At 32.7% G+C, this 11148-nt stretch overlaps 1 pseudogene; it reads left to right on the top strand.

Moving 5' to 3' along the window:
- Positions 1-1042: 1042 nt before the first annotated feature.
- LOC129302879 (phenylacetaldehyde reductase-like) lies at positions 1043-9203 on the top strand (annotated as a pseudogene).
- The last annotated feature ends 1945 nt before the right edge of the window (positions 9204-11148 follow it).

Here is an 11148-nt window from a genome sequence, read left to right as displayed (position 1 = left end):
TTATAGGAACAAAATCAATATGTCCAAATATCTCGGAGATACAGGGTAGTTACTCAAAATGGAACACAATGATAAAAAACTATGCCACGAATTTCACAGAATTCTTGATTATTTGTAAGAACATTCCAAATTTTAAAAAAGAAACTACTATCACTCTATCACTATAAATAAAACATCAAATTGCAGAAGAGGGGACAAATATCACTAAAAAGGCTTGCACTTTGCACCCATAATTCTTAAGTTTATCATTTAGTGTTTTGTTGTCATTTCAAACTTGTAACCATTTACGTTTTATATCCTTTTAATAATTATCAAACACTTGTTTTATCAAGTTTTACATATCTTTTATATCTAGATAAACTATAGAAAGGGAGCCCGAAAATCCTTTGTTATCAATAGAAACTCAACATCTCTGACACGCTTGGTAATTTATTATTCCCAGTAACATATCAAAATTACATAAAAAATCTAATCATTCATAGAAGAGACAAACTAAAGCTGCAACATTCACAAAACATTTGAATGTACACACTCATTTTCATTTTTCAAATCAGGGTATTTTCATCATTTGATCACTTCAATCCTGAATTACTCCAAGCAATTCTGGCCCTCCATTTTAGTCTTATTTGATCCCTACTATCCATTTAAATTAATTTTTAATACTATATTTATTAATTAAAAATATAAAAATTTAAAATTTTAATCCATCTATTCATTACCAATTTGATTAATACATATTTAATTCAATAGTCCAATTTAATATTAAAAAATTTTATAATTTTATAATTTAACTATATAGATAGACTCTATACTTCAAGTATAATTTAAATTACCTAATTTAATATTACAAAATTTATAAATTTTATAAGTTAATCATTTAAATATATTCTAAATAGTTTAAATTTAATATTAAAATTTTTTATATTTTTATTTTAATAAATATAATATTAAGAGTATTTAAAAATTAATTTAAATAGACTGTGGGAATTATAAAAGGCTGAAATGAAATGGAGTGCCACCTGACCTTGATGAGCATTTATGTTGCTTGAGGACGCGTTTTACCAATGTTCTCCCAACTTTAAGAAGAATATCCTAGATAATCTGTAGGTGACAGATGGATTACAGTTTAGACAATCATAAAGTCAAGCTGAGTTGGCTGTTGTTCCTCATGATGCTGGCCGGCGAATGTCAAAAGGATTGCTCCCTCGACTTCGAATGAAGGAAGAAGTTTGTGGAAGAGCAGATCACTAAATGAGAAGTTAAGCATCGGGGCATGGCAATACCTTAATGCATGATTAATCTAATGACCAGAAATTAAAGCAGCATTTCACTTCTCCTTCTGCTAGAGCACTAGATCAGATAAAAGGAATATTCGCTCCTCTATTCCTGCCTCTCTCCACTGCAATGCCCTTTCAAATGTTGAAAATTGGAAGTCGAATCGTCGATTAAGACAAAACACGCCAAAGCCAAAAGGCATGCGAGTGTAAAAACAGTGAATAGTTAAAATGAAGCTGTTGAATGTTTGACTTTATTAGAATTGAGGCAGCAGTGCCATAGATTATCAGGAAGATCGAAAGAGTATGGGCAGCAACGTGGGAGAAGGAAAGGTGGTGTGCGTCACTGGTGCTTCTGGCTTCATTGCTTCATGGCTCGTCAAGTTCCTTCTTCTTCGTGCTTATACTGTCAATGGGACTGTTCGCGATCTGAGTGAGTGCGTCTTAATATCGTCCCATCTGTCACTATCTATTGACAGAAACTGTGCATCATTGCTTTACTGTCATTTTTCCCCCTTTCGGGTCAATATTTTCAGCAAAGGCATTTCCAGATTTTGACTTGTGTGGTGATAGGAAGTGAAAGTGATAGAATAGACAAGAGCTATTTAAATTATCCAAGATAGATTTTATATAGAGATAGTTTGAAATCGCTTATGCTTTTAGTTTGTAGCTTTTTTAGGCTTCGATTGTATCTAGGTCACTTTTTTGTAGACTTTCTTTCACGAATGAAGGTATCCAGCTTTTAATTTGAGAGAGAGAGAGAGAGAGAGTCTGAAATGTTAGGAAGGGAGTCTATGACTGTTATTTTCGCCGTGCATTTTAAGTTTCTCTACTATTCAAAATGAATAAATTATATTTTGGTGTTTTTATTGGGCATTCATTATCACGAGTTACAGATTTGTGAAGGTTTGTTACTCGTTACAGATGATCCAAGAAAGGTAGATCACTTGCTTAAGCTTGACGGTGCAAAGGAGAGATTGCGCCTGATTAAAGCAGATCTCCTGGAAGAAGGTTCCTTTGACCAAGCTGTTGAGGGGTATGAGGGTGTCTTTTATACTGCATCTCCCTGTTTTTTTGATTCCATACACCCTCAGGTTTGTATCTTCTTCTAATTACTGATAAATAATTGAATGTACTTTTCCTCCAGCATAGGAAGGCTTTAAATTCTTTGAAGAATCTATTCAGCTTGGCAGATGCATTACAGCGAAGTTGTTTTGTATGCATTGTTGCTTGAGAAATTAAGAAGATATTCTTCTTAGAAATCATAAAGGGCAAAACATATAATATCATATTGCATTTTGTCTTATAAGCAGGCTATTATTTTGTAAATTACATATCAAATATGATTTTGAACCTTTTCCTTGCTCCTTTCTCTGCCTTTGGCAAATAATAAGGCAATCAAGTTGTTATAGTCTAATGAGTTCAATATTTCCTCTGAGACGTAAAATATAACAAGTTTTGTGAAATTTATGCTAAAATTAATGTAAATAATGGAGTGTCATGCCCAGTTGCCTCTTGTCCTTAAAGCATTTGGAGATGGTAAAAGGCTACAATTGAAGACAGGCATAACTTCACTGGCTTCCCTTCACCTATTTAGCTGAAGTAATATATTTCTGAACCAGAGAAATGACTGAAGCTTAGGCCCTTACATCTGGGGCTCACTATGGATCTCCTTATTTTGATTATTGTTTCATTGACGAGCTCTATCCTCATTTCAGACTGAACTTATTGACCCAGCAGTCAATGGAACTCTCAATTTTCTAAAGTCGTGTGCAAAATCATCAAATGTGAAACGAGTTGTTTTAACATCTTCCTTTGCAGCAGTTTTATTTAATGGAAAACCTCTAACTCCTGACGTTCTCGTTGATGAGACTTGGTTTTCAAGTTCAGATGTTTGTAGGGATTTGAAGGTAAGTGCCATTATATTATACAGGCACAAATAAAGTTTATAAGTAATGCAGGTTGTATATCTGATAGTTGTTGTCAATTCTGCATAGGGTTGGGATATCAAGTTTTTTTATCTAAATGCTATTTGTTTGTCTTACCACTGCATTGGCTAATCAGAACAGCATGACATTATTAGTCAAAGAAGTGGACTCCATGGACAGTGGTTGCTTCTATTCTGTTGAGTTGAGGGACACGTCTAAACTAAAAATGGAGAAATTGCTTTTCTGGTAGGGCAAGATAAAAGAGAGTAGTTTGGCTGTTATCCTGGCCCGATCCCATATATGTAGCATTGCAACTTTCTTATGGCTCCTGGGCTACCAGATATACATTTGCTTAGAACCATATTTTAAGCGATTTTTCATTATTGGACGATTTAACATTCATTGACTGTGTCAGAAGCACAAGAAAAAGACATATCCCTCCTTTTGTGCTTTTGATGCGATTGTCGGAAATATTGGGAACCTCAAAAGATGAAGAGGAAATTGAAGAGTTGCTTAATGATGATGGCTAGGATGATATTCGATTTGATGAAGAAAAGAAACCAGTTTATTTATTATCCTAGAATAAAGTTTAGACTAAAAACTCTGAAACGTTGATGTCTTTTATGATTCAAGTTCTTCTTGTGATCTATAGATGATTAGAATGTTTGTAATCAATTAATGGCTTTCATTACAACCAAAAGAAAAAGGCTTTACACTATACATAAAAAGCATAGCGACTAGAGGGATAATTAGGTGCCACCTTCTAGGAAGGGTTGCCCCAACTCAGCCTTATTACACGGTTGCTTACAACAGAATGATACCAATTGTAGAACAAAGTATTTGTCTTCAACACCAAGTCTTATAATTATTAAAAAAAAAAAAAAAAACCCATCTTCTAGATTACAATTTTCCTGCACATTGGATGCATCTTGCTCTTAGTTCCTGTTTAATAACCCCAAGCACAAGCTGTATAACGGACGTTTTCCTATTATGGATACATGTATTCCTTTCTCTCAGGGCATGATAAACAACTGCTGCAAACCTGGCATATAATGTTTGACTGAAACGCGTCTTCCTTAAAAAGCGATAGCACAACCCTCTTATCCATCAGTTAGATTGTCTTGGGACATCGTTTACTCCCAACCCATTACAAGCTTCCATCAACAATTCTCTCACCTATTGACATAGGAAATAAAAAACAAATGTTCCACTAATTCACTAGCAGCAACAACAACAACAAGCCTTATCCTCCTAAGTGGGGTTTGCTACATGGATTATACAACACCATTGTGCTCTATCATTTATTAAGCTTTTTAACTGATTAACTACCATGAGCCATAATTCTACTGTTCTCCTTTAGGCAAATGTCACAATTTTTGACACCAAGTCCATCATATTTCTTGGGCAAGCAAACTTTTTCCCAGCTAACATGAGCCATAATTCTACTGTTCTCCTTTTGGCTTTTCAAGACTGCTCTACATACAGATTCAACTTTCTTTATAATGCTTTTAGGAAGCACAAAAATATTTGCACAATGACATTGCATGGAGAATAATACAGAATTAATCACTTGGCATCTACCAGAGAAGGAAAGGGATGTTGTAGCCCAGCTTTGCATGCTGGAGGTGATTTTATCATTGAAAAATTGATAAATTGTTGTTTTATTTGGTAGCAGTAGAGGCATACCAAATACTTAACTAGAAAACTCCCTAAGGAAGATCCAGTTAAATTTATAATTTACTCCTTAATGTCTTCCTTAACCCCATTTTGAAGTTATTTGACTTCATTGGGATTTCACAAAGACCTGTGGTCTCAAAGAATTTCTTAAACCCCTTCACAATATTTCCACAGACTGATTGAAGCATTGCAAAATCATCAATAAATCATCTGCAAAACAAAGGTTGATTAAACCCAAAGTTTTACATAAAGGATGAAATTGAAACTCAGGATGATCAGCGACTACTCTTAAAATTCGAGTACGGTACTCCATGACTAAAAAAAAAAAATTTGGGGCAAACTAGGATTACCCTTTCTAAGTCCTCGTGCTCCACAGAAGAAACCATGTACTTCTCCACTAAGGGTTTAAGGTGATTATCATGTTGCAATGAGGCCTTTTTAAATCTGAATTTGGTTTCTTTATATATTAGTTATAATCTATTTTATTTTGAATCTCTTGAAATTGTTGCTACAACTTTCCATGTCGCTCATGCTATGCTTTGTGCTAAACACAATATCATTTTGCAGCCTCAGCAAAACAAGTGCATTAGGCGATATGAATAACTAAGCGTACCAAAAAAAAAAAAAAAATTAGAATGAAGTCTAAGTTTAAACTAAACTAAACTTCATGTTGGATACAGAAATAAAAATAAAAACATCCTTTATTTGAAACCATCTAGGACTTTTGCTTCTAAATTATTCCTCTTGTTGCCAATTGTTGTAGCACAAGGTTGTAACCATTCTATATTTTTGCATTCTGTTTCAAGTTTCCTACTGCTTTATATTATATTCTTTCAGTGCTGGTATACACTCTCCAAGACTTTGGCTGAAGAAGCTGCCTGGAAATTTGCCAAAGAAAACAGCATTGACCTGGTTGTTCTCAACCCAGCGTATGTGATAGGGAAACTCTTGCAACCATTACTCAATGAAAGTTCTGCTGTTAAATTTAAGCTAGTGAAAGGTTATTTTTTTAAATACTCGCGAGGTTCACACTCTATGGAAATACTGTTTTATGATCTGTCTGTACCTGGGTTACTTAATGTATTCAACTGAGCTACTTTTCTTGGTATGGTCGATTGAAGTGGAAAATAGTGTCAAAATGTTGAAATGGACTTATGTACATTGGATTAAGATGAGGGTTTTGTCTTTCTAGATATCTATTGAAGTGGAACTCCTGATGGACTTGGAGCTTATGTTTATCTAGAATGAGTATGAGATCATTATTATTCGAGGTTATAGTATTCTTAGGGATCGTCCTAAATGTTGGGGCTAGTTTAGTAGGGGTTTGTTTCAGTCTTAAATGTAAAACCTCCATCCCCTTTGTCTTTCATGTTATTTTTTTTTCAAACTACCCGTATAGTTAGATTCTTCTATATTGTACAAGCTATGTTGATGATAGTCCTATTTAAATGATTTAAATGAAGGGTATATAAGAAAAAATGGCACTCATTTTTTACAGACAACTAATTTGTCTGATTTCCTTAATCCATGTAAATTATTTAACTAGCTCTTACATTTGGGATGAGAGGGAGGGTATGGGAATCTTTATTCATAGTCATTGTTCTTTAGAGTTTACGTTTTACTTTATCTATTTCTGCAGATTATAGTAAATGAAAAGGGAGGGATTGCCACAATGTGTGAGGGAGTTCTGCTTGTTTGCAAGCCTCCTCGTTGAATTTATTCTTTATTTGAAATTTTGCAATACTAATTTTAAGCGAAGACCTAAATTGACTTACGAAGTATTACATGGAATCACAATGCTTGAAATTATGCTAGACTAGAGACTCGGCATTTTCTCCTGTTATTTTCGTAGAAAATGTGAGCTTTAGTATTGTTCTATACAATTAGAAAATTTCATTATTTTATTTTTTTTATTTTTTAGAAGAAAAATTTTTATTTGGGGGAATTGAAGGACGTCAGTTTATTTACTTTTCCTATTTGCAGTCTTATATTGTTTATATTTCTTAGGTGTTTTTAGGTTTTGCTCTCACGTCCAATTTTTACTCTAGATTTCAGTTTCAACAATTGTACAGTCTTTCGGATTCTTTTTTGGCACGACCGTTTCAACTGATGAACTATTGTACTACAGTTAGCACAAACTAGTGATCAAAGGCCATTAAAACATTCATGTCATAGCTTAAATGCTCCTTTCTTTGTAGTAAGAGAAAATAAATATCTGGTACTGACCTGACACTTCGCTGTGTATTATATGCATGTATTTTTCTTTCTCCCTTGAAATTTCTGTGGTATCCTTTTTTTCCACAACTTCAAATTATTATAATCAAAATTCTTTTTTTTGTGTACATTGTACACCAAAAAAGCATTTTTTTAATTAGAAAATTTGTTGACTTTTGCATCATATTTCAGATGTTTAAACTTCTACATTAAGTTTTGGAGCTAAAGGAGGATTTAATGCAATAACAAGTCTTATTTTACTAGATGGAATCAGCTTAAAGGTTGATTTAATATTTTAAACAAATTAAAGGCCACAAATGAATGTACTCAAAAGGGGGAAAAACCACAAATGACTCAAATTTTAATACATTGTATCTCATAATGGTAAATGAGACTAATTCTTTGAACTCTGGATTTTTGTTGTATATAGAAGAGAAGTGAACTTGCCAACCCTACCTTGTAGAATAAGGCTTCTTGTTGTTTGTTCTTGTTATATAGAAGAGAAGTGAACTTCCTATCAAAAGAAGATAAGTGAACACCCAAGTGCCAGTTGAGAAATGTGGTTTCATTTTCTAGACAAACCAAGTTGTAGTCTGAACACCTTTTTCTTTAATTTTGTATTGTCATTAAATTGACATATCAATCTAATTATCTGTTAGATGACTTTTTTCAATTTAGTTTTATTTGAGAAATAGTTGTTGATTTGGATGCAGTGTTAAATATTTTGTTTTCATCCCTGGACAAGAATTATTATGTTGCTTCTCGTTCCTCACTTGTTTGATGCAGGCCAAACATATCTAAACTATACGGCAGGATGGGTCAACGTGAAAGATGTTGCAAATGCTCATATCCAAGCCTTTGAGATTCCTTCTGCCAATGGAAGATATATTTTGGTTGAGAGAGAGTTGCACACTACTCAGAACTCTTGAAGATTTTACGTGAGTTGTTCCCAACATTACAACTTCCTGAGAAGTAAGTTAATTATTATTACAATTTTCACGGATGTATTAACTCTTGAATTTTTTTAGCTTTATTTCTCAAAACCTCACGTATATAATTGTCCTTTCTTCTGAATTGTGTCTAAGGCCAACTCTTATGCTTGAAGAACTACACATATTTCCATCACTTGTAGCGAACTAAATGGCTTCCAGAAACAGCAAAAACATTGGTTCATCTCGTACTTTGCTGATTCTTTCCTTTTCGCCTGCCATAAGGTCTCATTTGGTTGTTAGAAAGGAATTGAATAGAATGAATTGAAAAAATAAAAGTAAAGATGAGATGATCAAAATGTGGAGAGAGGATAGGTGAACCATATTCATAAAAGGGAAGGATAATTTAATTTATGAGGTTGAGAGTTATGATTTATGATATTTTTGGAGGATATGATGATTCTTGCATGTATAGTATATAATATTGAATCTTATCATCCTTATCATAAGGAAAAACAAAAAGTGATTTAGTTGTGTTTTAATTTTTTCAATCCATTTCATTCATGTCCTTTTTAAAAACCAAATGAGACCTAAGAGTTCATGTCAGTTTCAATTATTTATTCTGATCATTCTTACTGTGCTATGCATGAAGAGGTTTGATGATGATAATGATGATTACTTGTTCCACAGACTTGATGATGTTTGTCTTTGCTTTGTCTTGGTAAATGCTGATAATAATGGCTTTTGGCTTTTGCTGTTCAATCATACTATTTTTTATTTTTTGTTTTTTGTGTGTACATAATCGTTCAATCATATTTATTGACTAAAATGGGTTGCCCTCTCAGCTTCTTTGTATCCTGGTATATATTTACTCAAGGCCAAGTTTTTTGTTTCTGATGCCATGTCTTCGTCTTTCACTTGTTGCGGATGATGAGCCCCTCATCCCAAACTATCAAGTTTCTAGGAAGAACTCCAAGACCTTGGGAATTGAATTTATTCCATTGGAAGTGAGTCTCAGGGAGGGAGACTATAGAAAGCTTGAAAGAGAAGAACTTCATTAATTTTTAGCAGTGCTCTCTCTCATTAATTTTTAGCAGTGCTCTCTCTCTCTATATATATATAGGGCAAGACTCATGTAATTAGCATTGTATACTTAATATACTTTTGTCTAATTAAATCAAGATGGATGGACTTTAACGTGTTAAAAATATTAATAACAAAAATTTGTTATGGAAGTAATAATATATAAAAGGGTAAAGAAGAAAAAATACCCATTAAGTAATCTATTGGAAGCATCCAGTAACTTAAAATGAGAAAAAGAAAAAAAATACCCATGATGTTGTCAAATTTGATGCAAAAAATGATCAAATTGTTAACTTGCTCTAATGTCTGTTAGTTTATGGTGTTAGATATTGGCTGTGCTGGTCATGTGTCAATGTTTGCTGACATTGGCTAAAAAAAGGCAAAAACACCTACGAAATTGTCGGCAAGAAGTATCTAGTAACCTAAAGTAAAAAAAAAAAAGAACAAAAGTATTCATAACATTATTTTAATAGATGCAATAGTAATTAATCTGTTAAAATTCATGTCATGTTGTTTCTTTTCATCACCACATATTCCACCTCCTTTCTCCCTTCTTCTCTACTCATTTTTTTCCTGCAAAAGTTAAGATTCAGCACAGTAAAATAGGTTACATGCAATTGGAGATTGAGGATGAAGAAGATTTGGCTCATTGCAAAGAATGTAAGCACTATGCAATAGAGATTGTCTTTGCTCATAATTCCCTCATGACTATGCACACCTCCTACACCACTTACTTTAAGAGCATTGGTACAACCTTAAGTGATTTTTTTTCATAATGAGGTTTGAAATTCTTAATTGGGTTCTACCACTATTGCAAAGAAGCGAGTGATTTAATTTGTTGTATGATCAAAATGATATTTTCTCACATAATATTTATATGATGATTGATTAACTCCTTGGAATTTTTCTTGGGAATTTTTTTGTCCACACTAGTAAAAATGATCAATTTTTACTTATGTGTCAACTAAACGGTCAACATTTAAGGGATTTGATAGATTAATTACTGTTGCACATATTAAAATAATATTATAGGTATTTTTGTCTTTTTTCTCATTTTAGATTACTACATGCTCTTGGTCGATGGTTTTGTAAGTATTTTTGTCTACTTCAGCAAACATTGACTTATGGTAAGTATATTTAACATTTAACACCAAAAACTAACAGACATTGGGAAAAATTAATTAGTCAATTTTGCACTAACTTTAATAATGTTATTAGTATTGTTGTCTTTTCTTCTCACTTCAAGTTATTAGATATTTCTCATTGACTACTTGGTGGGTATTTTTGCCCTTGCACCCTCTATAAAAATTACACATTAATTTAGTTGGAAGTAAAAATTTTAAATATACAAGTTTTTTTTGTCATGCACACACATGCATTTACACACTCACTCCCAATTATATGTTGCATGCTAATTTAAGTTATTTCTTTATTCTCTTGAAAAATGATGTCTCTATTTTTTTTTTTCAACCTTTAACACCAACTACCATCTAATAAATTGAAATAAAAAGATTATTTATGGCATTAATCTTTTGATGGGGATGTCATATGAAAAAAAATGATATAAAGCTAACCAATAAAGGTGGAGAATGATGATCGCCATCATATAAAGTTGACCAATGTTATTGCTCCACTCTCTTTATAGGATAAACACTCTAAAAAGTGTGTGAGTTTGCTTACAAAACCTACAAGATTGAAGACTAAATTATAACGTACAGATATTGATACCTACACTGGATATGATACATATCCCATAAAGTTTTTAAGAATATAGGATACAATACATTTGTGCATATGTATCTATAAAAAATCATAAAAAAACATTAAAAATATGATTTCAAGAATGCCTATGGTTAAGCAATCTAGCATCCTCAATAATGTCCTTGAAAGGATGCTCTACAATAGACCCATATTGTATCAACTTGGTGGCTTGAATAAAATCTCTATAAATCTCCAATTCTCTTAAACTAATGGACCAGCCAAGTTAAAGGCATTGAACTATAGCCAAAAATATTTACAATCATTGAAGGAATGTTAATAACC

Source organism: Prosopis cineraria, unplaced genomic scaffold (genome assembly GCF_029017545.1).
Source record: "Prosopis cineraria cultivar Desert tree isolate PC_DT_omini unplaced genomic scaffold, ASM2901754v1 PC2, whole genome shotgun sequence".
Classification (NCBI taxonomy): domain Eukaryota; kingdom Viridiplantae; phylum Streptophyta; class Magnoliopsida; order Fabales; family Fabaceae; genus Prosopis; species Prosopis cineraria.
Note: the sequence above shows the minus strand (reverse complement) of the source record. Positions and strands in the feature narration are given on the sequence as shown.